Source organism: Carex rostrata, chromosome 27 (genome assembly GCF_964058835.1).
Source record: "Carex rostrata chromosome 27, lpCarRost1.2, whole genome shotgun sequence".
Classification (NCBI taxonomy): domain Eukaryota; kingdom Viridiplantae; phylum Streptophyta; class Magnoliopsida; order Poales; family Cyperaceae; genus Carex; species Carex rostrata.
This window is the reverse complement of record NC_135944.1, coordinates 648,860-659,102: the sequence shown is the minus strand read 5'-3', so window position 1 is coordinate 659,102 and position 10,243 is coordinate 648,860. Positions and strand designations below refer to the sequence as shown.

The 10,243-nt window shown below is 36.7% G+C and overlaps 1 non-coding gene across 1 annotated transcript; it reads right to left on the bottom strand.

Annotated features, from left to right (window-relative positions):
* Positions 1–7,906: 7,906 nt before the first annotated feature.
* On the bottom strand, positions 7,907–8,012 carry LOC144545387 (small nucleolar RNA R71). Its single transcript, XR_013508489.1, has one exon. It is a non-coding gene; the product is annotated as a small nucleolar RNA R71 (small nucleolar RNA).
* Positions 8,013–10,243: the final 2,231 nt, after the last annotated feature.

The following is a 10,243-nucleotide window of genomic DNA, read 5'->3' as shown; positions in this document are numbered from 1 at the left end:
TCTACTATTTTTGTTAGTTTACGCTTATGAGTTGATTGTATAGACCTTAAATTAATTGGTTTGTGTTGAATTGATCAAGCACCAAGTTTATAAGATAACCTTCTTGTATGATAAATTTTCAAAATCAGTGGGTTCAAATTTGCAGGGTGCTGATTATAAAATTGTTAAGTGAATTTGCGAAAATTCACAAGATACACGTGAAATAAGTGTAAAATCATCATTATAATCATATACATTAGTTATCATTGTTTTTCTGTGGACCCCTCTGTTGTTAAAGTTTTTCTGTCCCTTAGCGTTTGGTCTAACACCCGACAACCATACTGTGTTATTGTCCTTTGTTGTGTTGTCTATTCCGTTTTGCACGTGGTATGTAGCAAACATGCGCACATATAGTTTATTTATTTATTTTTTTTCTTATTTGCAAGATTATATTTATCATTGTACTCAATATAAAACAACAATATTTTTAGAGTGAGTCTATGGTACTATGCATATTACGATTTGGCACTGTATTACGGTTTTATATTGGAGTTTTCAAATTCTAACGGTTGATCCGAACCATTTATCTTTTTCTCCATATTAATATGTGTTTGAAGACCAAATTTTACATTTTTAAAAAAAATTTTACTATTTTTTTAAATTTATTGAAAATCACTGTTTTTGGATGGTGCAGAATTTTCAGATCAAGTGATTTTCTACATATCTAAAAAAAATAGTAAAAAAATTTTAAAAATGTAAAATTTAGTCTCCAAACACATATTAATATGTAGAACAAGATGAACGGTTCGGATCGACCGTTAGGATTTAAAAACTCGAATATAGCACTACTACAAAAATGGTCATTGTACACTGCACATTGTACACGGATTTGATAATTTTACCTAAAAACCGTGGAGAAATTGTAATTTTTTGAAAGCCCGAAATATCTGTGGGATCTCTACACGGATGTTTATTAAAGAATCAGTGTAGAAAGCCTTGAGAGAGCTACACGGACGTTTATTAGGAACTGTACACGGATTATTATTTAAATAACTGTGTAAAAAGCTTTAAGAGAGCTACACGGATATTTATTAAAGAACCGTGTAGAAAGGTAAGAATTGTACACGGATGTTTGTTTAAATAGCAGTGTAGAAAACTTGAGAGAGCAACACGGACGTTTAATAAAGAGCCGTGTAGAAAGGTGAAAATTGTACACGGTTTTTTGTTTAAATAACAGTATAGAAAGCCTTGAGAGAGCTACACGGATTTTTAACTAAAAAATCCGTGTAGAAAGGTTATTCTAGGGTTTTGGTTATATAAAAGACCTCCTTCTAGCAGCGCCGTTTTGATCAATTAATACTCTCTCTCTCTCTCCTTCCAGAAGTGTCATTCTGATTTCTGTGCACAAAGAGCTAGGATCTGAGATCTTTCAAGTTAATTTGTATTTCTCCTCTCTATCTTGCTAAGCTTAGTCATGTATATATATATATATATTTCTCTTTTCTGTTACTAGCTTATTATTGCTTATTTAGGTCAATTATTAATTAATGCATGCATGCTTGATTGTTAAGATAATGTAAATAATTAGTGTAATGTGGACCATTTTTTGAAAGTGAGAAGTAAAGAAAACGCCTAAGGTCTCCATCATCAGATCTGAGAAAAACCGTTGAAGATCAGTACTAACGCTTCCACCTAAATATGTCTGCACTTCAGAACTGTAAGATTTAAATTACTTTGCTATTTTATTTTGAATTTACAGATTCTGGATTGCTTGTGTTTTTTTAATTGCAAAACACGTCATGAATTATTAAGACTATCATTTGGTATCAGAGCCATCGTAAATTCATATAAGATGCAATAATTTTTTTTTATGAAATTGATTTTCAATGGTTCGTATAAAAGCTAGACAGATTCAACTAATTTTATATATAAATATTTTCTTATAATTTTGGATGAAAATTTTAAAGGAGAATTTGTATTCCCTATTATGTATGCACATATATGTTGATCAATGGATTCTTATTGGAGATGCAATATGTTGGAGACCTTTAACCAAGAGGCATCATGTCATGGATCACATGGGAGCTCCTTTTTTGATATGTTGGATCTAATACGCCTTAGTTTGTATGAAATTTCGGTCCAAACTAGATCATAACCAAGAGTTTTGGCAATTTGAGCCCAACTTAACGAATTTTGGGCCAAAGCTTGATCATGTGATTACTAAGTGGTAAGGATATAACTTTTATACAAACATTGTATTGGATCCTGAGGAGTATATGTTATGTTTTATCACATGAGATTGCATGTACAAAAGGCTTTGTATATATATATGTTGCATGAATTGTAATCTTCTACCTTTTCTTGTTACTAACTAATACCAAATTATAATTGTAGTATGGACCAAAGCAAAAGTGTTACATCAAGGAGCAAATTGACGATGTCAGATGTATGTGGACAAGGCAGTTTCAATTTAAATTTTGTAATGCTCAATATGGATTTGTATAATTTTGTATAATTTAGTGTACATAAATTATTTATACTGTTGTATAGTTTTGGAATTATGAGTTTAAAAGACCTCTGTTTAATGTTTCTCTGTTTTGGAATTCTAATTTTAAATGGCTAACAAAATTGGAAGCTAGCCACAAAAAAAAGGGAAAAAAAGAACAATTCTACATGGACATTTAACTAAATTCCGTGTAGAAAGGTATTTAAACATATAAAAAAAATAAGAGAGCTACACGGACATTTAGCTAAATATCCGTATAGAAAGAGTAATTGTACATGGACATTTAGCTAAATGTCCGTGTAGAAAGGTATTTAAACATATAAAAAAAATAAGAGAGCTACACGGACATTTAGCTAAATATCCGTGTAGAAAGAGTAATTGTACATGAACATTTAGCTAAATGTCCACGTAGAAAGAGTAATCATACACGGCTGTTTATGTAAATATCCGTGTAGCTCGGTTATTTTGAGAGCGACGCTGGCAAGCGTTTGTACACGGTTGTTTATGTAATAATTCGTGTAGCTCTCGATAATCGCACACGGGTAAATATCAGTGTGTAAATATTCAGGGATTTCTAAACCCTCACATTCCACACGGTAGGAAATCCGTGTAGCTCTCCTATTTATGTCCGTGTACAATCACTTATTCTGTAGTAGTGTAGAGCCGTAGCACAGTGCCAAATCGTAATATACATAGTACCATAGACTCACTCATATTTTTAACATGTGCAACAACTTTTGTGCGTAGCATAGAGTAATAAATTATTTTATTTTGAAAACCCGTGTCAAGATAATTAACAAATGCATGATTTGTATTGCATTATTCTTTTGAATACACGTGTCAAGATAATTATCATGTTCAACGGACTGTATTGCATTATTCTTTTGGTGGCATGTAATTATCAATATTATAGTCGATTTATTTTCCTAGATATTTATTCTCTCTTATATTTATTCCTAAATATAAAAACAATTAGAAATACATAATTAAAAGTATCATAGTGAAACCATAATTCTAGATATTTATTCCCTCTGATATTTCTCATCATTTTCTGTTTCTGGAATTTATTCTGCATTCTGTTAATTCAAGTTGCATTCAGATAATTCAATCTGTATTCTGTCTGGAATTCAGGCTGAGGTTCTGGAATTTAGTCTTCATTAGTTTATAATTCATTATGCACTTAGTTAATTCATCCAGCATTTTTATAATTTAGTTTAAAAGAAAACCACTCAATATTTGCTTGTCTAGATTACTGAAAACTGCTAAGCCAGTACTTAAAATACCTCCTTGTGGTTCGATACCCAAATTACTAAGCGATAAGGTCATGCGCTTGTGACTGATAACCTCATCGACCTTTATGATTCCTGGTGTGGTTTGGGTCCGTCCCCCTCGCTCGGCTGTCCACTCCCTTTGGTTGATCGCCATATCTTCAATCATTGCCATGGCTTGTGCCGGATCCATTCGTGACATGTTTCCCCCTGTAGCTGAATTTAAATGAGTCTTAGTAGCTATAGTGCAACCTCCATAAAAGAATTGAAATAACAACCACATGTCAAGGCCATGGTTAGGGCACAGGCGTTGGAGCCCACGCCCATCGATCCCATGCCTCGGTTAGAGATTTTCCCTCGGCTTGCTTGAACGTCGTGATCTTTGTCCGAAAATGTTGGGTTTTGGATGGAGGAAAGTTTTTTTCATAAGAATAACTTCTCCATGTCATCCCATGTCTCGATGTGGTCCCGGTTGACGGTCCTTAGCCACGTTCTCTCGCATTGTCTCAGAGGGACAAGTGGAAGCATTTGAGTTTGAGGTTGTCTAGCTCATCTCCTTCTCGCGCAAAAAGTGCCGCAATGTTCTTCGAAAACCGCCAAATGAGCATGTGGGTCTTCATTTAGGGCTCCTCCGAACTGATTTTGGCCAAGTAGGTGGATAAGAGAGGGCTTGATGTCGCGTGGATCTTGGCCATGAGGAATGAAACCGAAGCGGGGGCCTTGTTGACGGCTACGGCCATTTCCGTTGTTGTTTTGTTCCCATAGTGAAAATGTTCATCATGGTGGGATCCATGTTGGAATTGGTTGTCTTCGTTTTCCATGCTTCGATGTTCTTCTTCTTCGTAATAAAGCGTTCCTAAAGGGGTTCTCCCAAAGCTCATAGAATGCTAAAAGAATTAAAGTTAGTTCTCAAACGAAAAGAAAAAAATCTGAAATAAATTTGTAAAGTAAAAACTTAGTATTTAAACTATACTCCCCGGCAACGGCGCCAAAAAACTTGATACGTCCAAAGGGTATGGTAAAAAGCTTCAGTACAACGAGATGTACCTTTTAAATCCTAAATACGCTTTTGGTTCAGATTGCAAGTATACAATCTTATCAAAGTAGTATATTGTCGGGTATCGATCCACAGGGAGTATGATAAATACTTAGTTTAAACTTTACTAATTAATTTCGGAAAATTAAAGGAAAGTAAAGTGCAATAAAAGTAAATTGGGGGGTTTTGTTCTAATTAATCCTAAGTTTGGGTTCAATACCCTAAAGAGATGAATTAAAAACAATTAAAGTAAATAAAGGAAAGAAAGATTGGTTTGCTTTCTAGTTTGAGAAGATCTAGGGGCATTCGGTCTACAATTCCTTGCTAACTCTATCTATTCGGTATTTGTTTAAGTTCATGTATGATTTAATGAGGTTTCTAACCTAATATATTATTAAGGGTCACTTTCGTGAATTAATAACGTGTCTAAGTAATTCGAACTTCACGATTAAGTCCTTCATCCTAGCTACCTAGACCATATGCTCTTGTTAGTCTCTCCTCTCCTCAAATATTGATATTTCACGATTAAGTCCTTCATACCAATACCTGATTCGATTTGAGATGTCCTAATTAGGATTTGCCTTCACGGTTAGGTCCTTCACCAAATTCCTAACCTTAATTTCTATAGTTCCGGCTTAGATTACAAATTGGTTAAATCCTAATCCAAACCTAGGGTATTTGCATTCATAATTTGGTACTCTCCTCTCATCCTAGCAATATTGGTTCTTTCGAATCCAACACGGGACTACTGCGATTTTAAGTACTAACTATGTAATTAACACAAATGATAAATCACAGAAATTAACATCAAATCCCATAAAACAATCATAACAAAAATAAATAACCGAATAAGATACAATTAAACAAGTTCATGCATTGACCTAAACCCCTAGAGAGAGAACTACTCTCTCTTAGAGATATCCATTACAAAAAGTTGGCAAAGTAAAAAGAAATGAAATAAAGAAATGATTACACCCTTTATTGAATCAAGAACCTCTATCTTGCCGAAATCTTGCTCAGGAAACCCTTCTTCTCCTTGCTTGAAAGCTTTCCTTACTTCAGAATTTATCGCTAAGTATTGCGTGTGTGGAGAGAGAGTGAGATAATGGATGGATGATGGATTCATGTGTTATCCTTTGTATGGAAATGAACCTCATCTTTTATAGCCAAGAGTCATGCCCAATTAAGAGGCTAGGAAGTGGAGTTAGTGGGTGCTATATTTAAATTATTTCCCCAGGATGCCTTGTCCAAGTTTAGTTGTAAAAACGTGTCCTTGGTGCGCCAAAAATAGAAACCGTATAGAAAACGTGTAATTTTGGCTGTCTGCGAGTTTAGTGCGTCCTACTGACTCCAAATTTTCTTTTTTAGTTTATCATGTTGTAAATCTTCTTCCTAGCTTTCCAAAAAGTGGTCGCAAGCCTAAATCGGAGTTACGAGTCAAAAGTTATGGCTATTTTAAGATCAGGCTCCAGTTATGCGTTCTGCTACAGTGCGTCCGCACTGCTACAGTACCATCCGCACTACGTCTGCACCACCCGCACTAGGCTCGGAATTTTCCTGTGCGACCAGAGTGCGGCTGCATCCAGATCCGTGCGTTCGCACGGATTTTGACGTATAGCTTATTATACCTTTTTAAAATTGGTGCACGTCCAGAAATCGATCTAAGTACTTATTGTGGCCATATCGCAAACTGTGTGTCCGCACTGAGCATTTTTCTTCAGTTCCTGCAAGTTAAAACCAAGCAAACGCAGTAACTTGATCCCTAGGGGTGTCAATGGGTACGGTACGGGTCGGGTGGAGACATTTTCATACCCATACCCATTAAAATTGACCGTACCCATACCCTACCCATACCCATTAAAAATTGATCTTACCCTACCCTACCCTTAGCCGTTAATATTATCGGGTAACGAAACGGTAGCGGGTGAATAACGAATAATACTAGTATAATAATTAGTTTTATTATATTTTACAAATTAAACATCAAAAACTCATTCATTTTAACACATATATAATTGCATTTCTAATAAAAAAATAAAATAAATGTACAATTAATTTCAACTAAATTATTTTTTTATAAAGAATAAAAATTTAAAAACACAAATATACATTTCAGTGGATTAGAAATTGAATTAAATATACATTTAAGTGGGTTGGAAATTGAATTGAATATATATTTGAATTTTATAATTACCCTATAGGGTAACGGGTACGAAATAGTCATTACCCATACCCTTACCCATTTATTTAACGAAAAAAAATTCTTACCCATACCCATACCCAATAAGCTAACGAAAAAAAAATCTTACCCATATCCGCCTTATCGAATACGATCCTAGATGTATTCTATTCACTTTATATTCAAAATACAAGATATTTGATGTTATTTTGTGATAAAAATCAGATCGAATATGTATATAATTTAGGTCTATCAGTGACCGAATTGTATTGGGATTAGGGATTAAATTGATAAGCTACCAAAATCACATCAAGCTTTTCTGGCGCCGATGCCGGGGAGGTAACGAAATATTAGTATAACCGGTGTGTAAGTGAGACTAGATATTCTCTTTTTATTTGTATTTCCTTATTCTCTTTAAACTAATCTATTTCTTTTTCTAGACTCGCACGATACTGGCCCCTGTAGCTCATCGGCCGATAACTCGTGCATTTCTGAGAAATCATCCAGAACTGGCTGACCCCACCAATCAAACCATCCCTGTTGGCACAGAACCACCACTGATGGCGGAACAACCGAGATCTTTGCGCGAGTTCACCATCCCCTCCACGCAAAACATCATTTCTAGCATCCGTGCACCTACAGTGGCTGCAAACAATTTTGAAATTAAAACTGCAATTTTGGGAATGGTCCAACAAAACCAATTTACTGGTTTACCAAATGAGGACCCAAACTTGCACCTGTCCATTTTTCTTGAAATTTGTAATACCTTTAAGGTTAATGGTGTGTCTGATGATGCCATTAGACTTAGGTTATTCCCATTCTCACTGATAGGTAGGGCTAGGGCATGGTTACATTCGTTACCTGCCGGTACCATCACTACCTGGGAGGAGCTTACTCAGGCTTTTCTTGCTAAGTATTTTCCGCCTAGCAAAACAGCTCAACTCAGGAACCAAATCATCTCTTTTGTGCAAAAAATGGTGAGTCTCTTTATGAGGCTTGGGAATGGTTCAAGGAATTGATTAGGACCTGTCCACATCATGGTTTAGAGAAATGGTTGATAGTTCAGACCTTTTACAATGGATTGAATTATAACACTCGATTAACCATTGATGCAGCTGCAAATGGAGCATTAATGAATCTTGGGGTGGATGATGCATACACGTTGATTGAGGACATAGCTCTCAACCACCATCAATGGACTTCAGAAAGGCCTACACCAGCCGCACCAAGGGCTACACCAGGTAGGCATGAGGTCGATGCAGTCACGCTTCTCTCTTCCAAGTTTGATGCTCTCACAAAGAGGTTAGATAAACTTAACATAAATGCAGTCAGCACAGGTAATCTCTTTTCTTATGACAATTGTGGGATTGGTGACCATTCGACTCTTGAGTGCCAGTTTGGCAATTCTCAATCTCGAGAGTCAAAAATTGAACAAGTAAACGCCTTAAATGGTTTTGGTAGGCCCCAAAATGACCCTTTTTCAAACACATACAATCCTGGTTCGAGGAATCACCCGAATTTCTCTTGGAAGAATAATAACCCGAATGCAATTCCCCAACAAAACAATCAACCTCTTGGTTTCCCTCCAAAGCAGTTTAACCCTCAACCAGCCACACAAAAGTCTAGTCTAGAAACCTTGCTTGAGAATTTTGTGACAAAACAAGACCAACGAATGAATGATCAGGACAAAAATATCTCCAATTTGGCATCAAAAATTGACCAACTAGCAACCCAAAATAGAATGCTAGAAACACAATTCGTCCAATTTTCCCAACAGGCGAACTCCTCTTCAAGAGCTCCAGGCACACTACCTAGTCAACCAGAAATCAATCCTCGAGAGCAATGCAATGCGGTGATCCTGCGAAGTGGGAAGCAAACGATTGATCCGACTCCACCTATGCAGCCCGTATTGACTGACAACAATGCAAGCTACATTGGCAAAGATACACTTGCACAACAAAATGCAGGCCGCACTGACAACAATGCAGGTGTCATTGAGAACAAAGAGAGTGAAAGTGAGGAGCCTAAGTACGTCGAACCACCCCCATACAAGCCCCCACTTCCTTTCCCACAAAGATTTATCAAAGTAAAACTTGATAAACAATTCGGTAAATTTCCTAAAATGTTGAAAAAGTTCCAAGTCAACATTCCATTTATCGATGTCTTGACAGAAATGCCCTCTTACGCTAAGTTCTTGAAAGATATTTTGTCCAATAAGAGAAAACTCGAAGAGTGTAGCACAGTGGCATTGACGAAGGAGTGTAGTGCAATCCTTCAAAACAAGTTGCCCCGAAAATTGAAAGACCCTGGGAGTTTCTCAATCCCTTGTGTCATTGGCAACACCAAATTTAAAAAAGCCTTGTGCGATCTTGGAGCGAGCGTGAGTTTGATGCCCCTAGGTGTCTTTGAGAAGCTTGGCTTCGGTGAGTTGGAGCCCACTTGCATTTCTCTTCAATTGGCCGATCGATCAGTTAAATATCCCAAGGGGATGCTTAGGGACGTTGCTGTAAAAGTGGGCAAAATGTGTTTTCCCACGGACTTTGTCATTGTTGAGATGGAAGAAGATTCACACATTCCTATCATTCTAGGGAGACCTTTTCTTGCGACCGCAGGCACTCAAATTGATGTGAAAAATGGCAAGCTCTCCCTGAACTCAGGGAAACAAAAGGTGGAATTCAATCTTTCTAAAACCATCAAATATCCCTCTGATGATGATAACTCATGTTACATGATTGAGGCGATTGATGGGATTGTTAGAGAGTTCTTTGATGAGCTTATTTTGAAAAACACTTCTGAATCCCTTTCGAGTGATCCCTGATATCTCCATATTATATCTAAATTACAGCCCTGATTTACACTAAAACCTATGCTTTAAAGCCTATAAATGTGGACTTTTACTTTGAAATGTGGTACTGTTATGCTTTGTTTGGTATTTTGCAGGAGAAGGGGCGAAAAACTGGATCTGACTACTTTTCATACGGCCCGTATGACATTCCTTACGGACCGTACAAGATCTGCCCAACCACACAAAAGGTTCCACAATAGAGGCACAAAGTCTCCAAGACAAAGCACAGGCATACAGCCCGTACGGGGTCCCCTATGGGCCGTAGGACGCTAATTCGGAAAATTCAGCTGGAATCTGAAATGAGCATAATTTAAGGAGGCCAAAAAGGAAGCCCCTGGGGGCGTGATCTGAGGCATTAAATGAGATATTCCACACCAAAAAAAGGGATTTCATTTACTGGAACTGGGACAACTTTTCTTGGAGCAAAAGA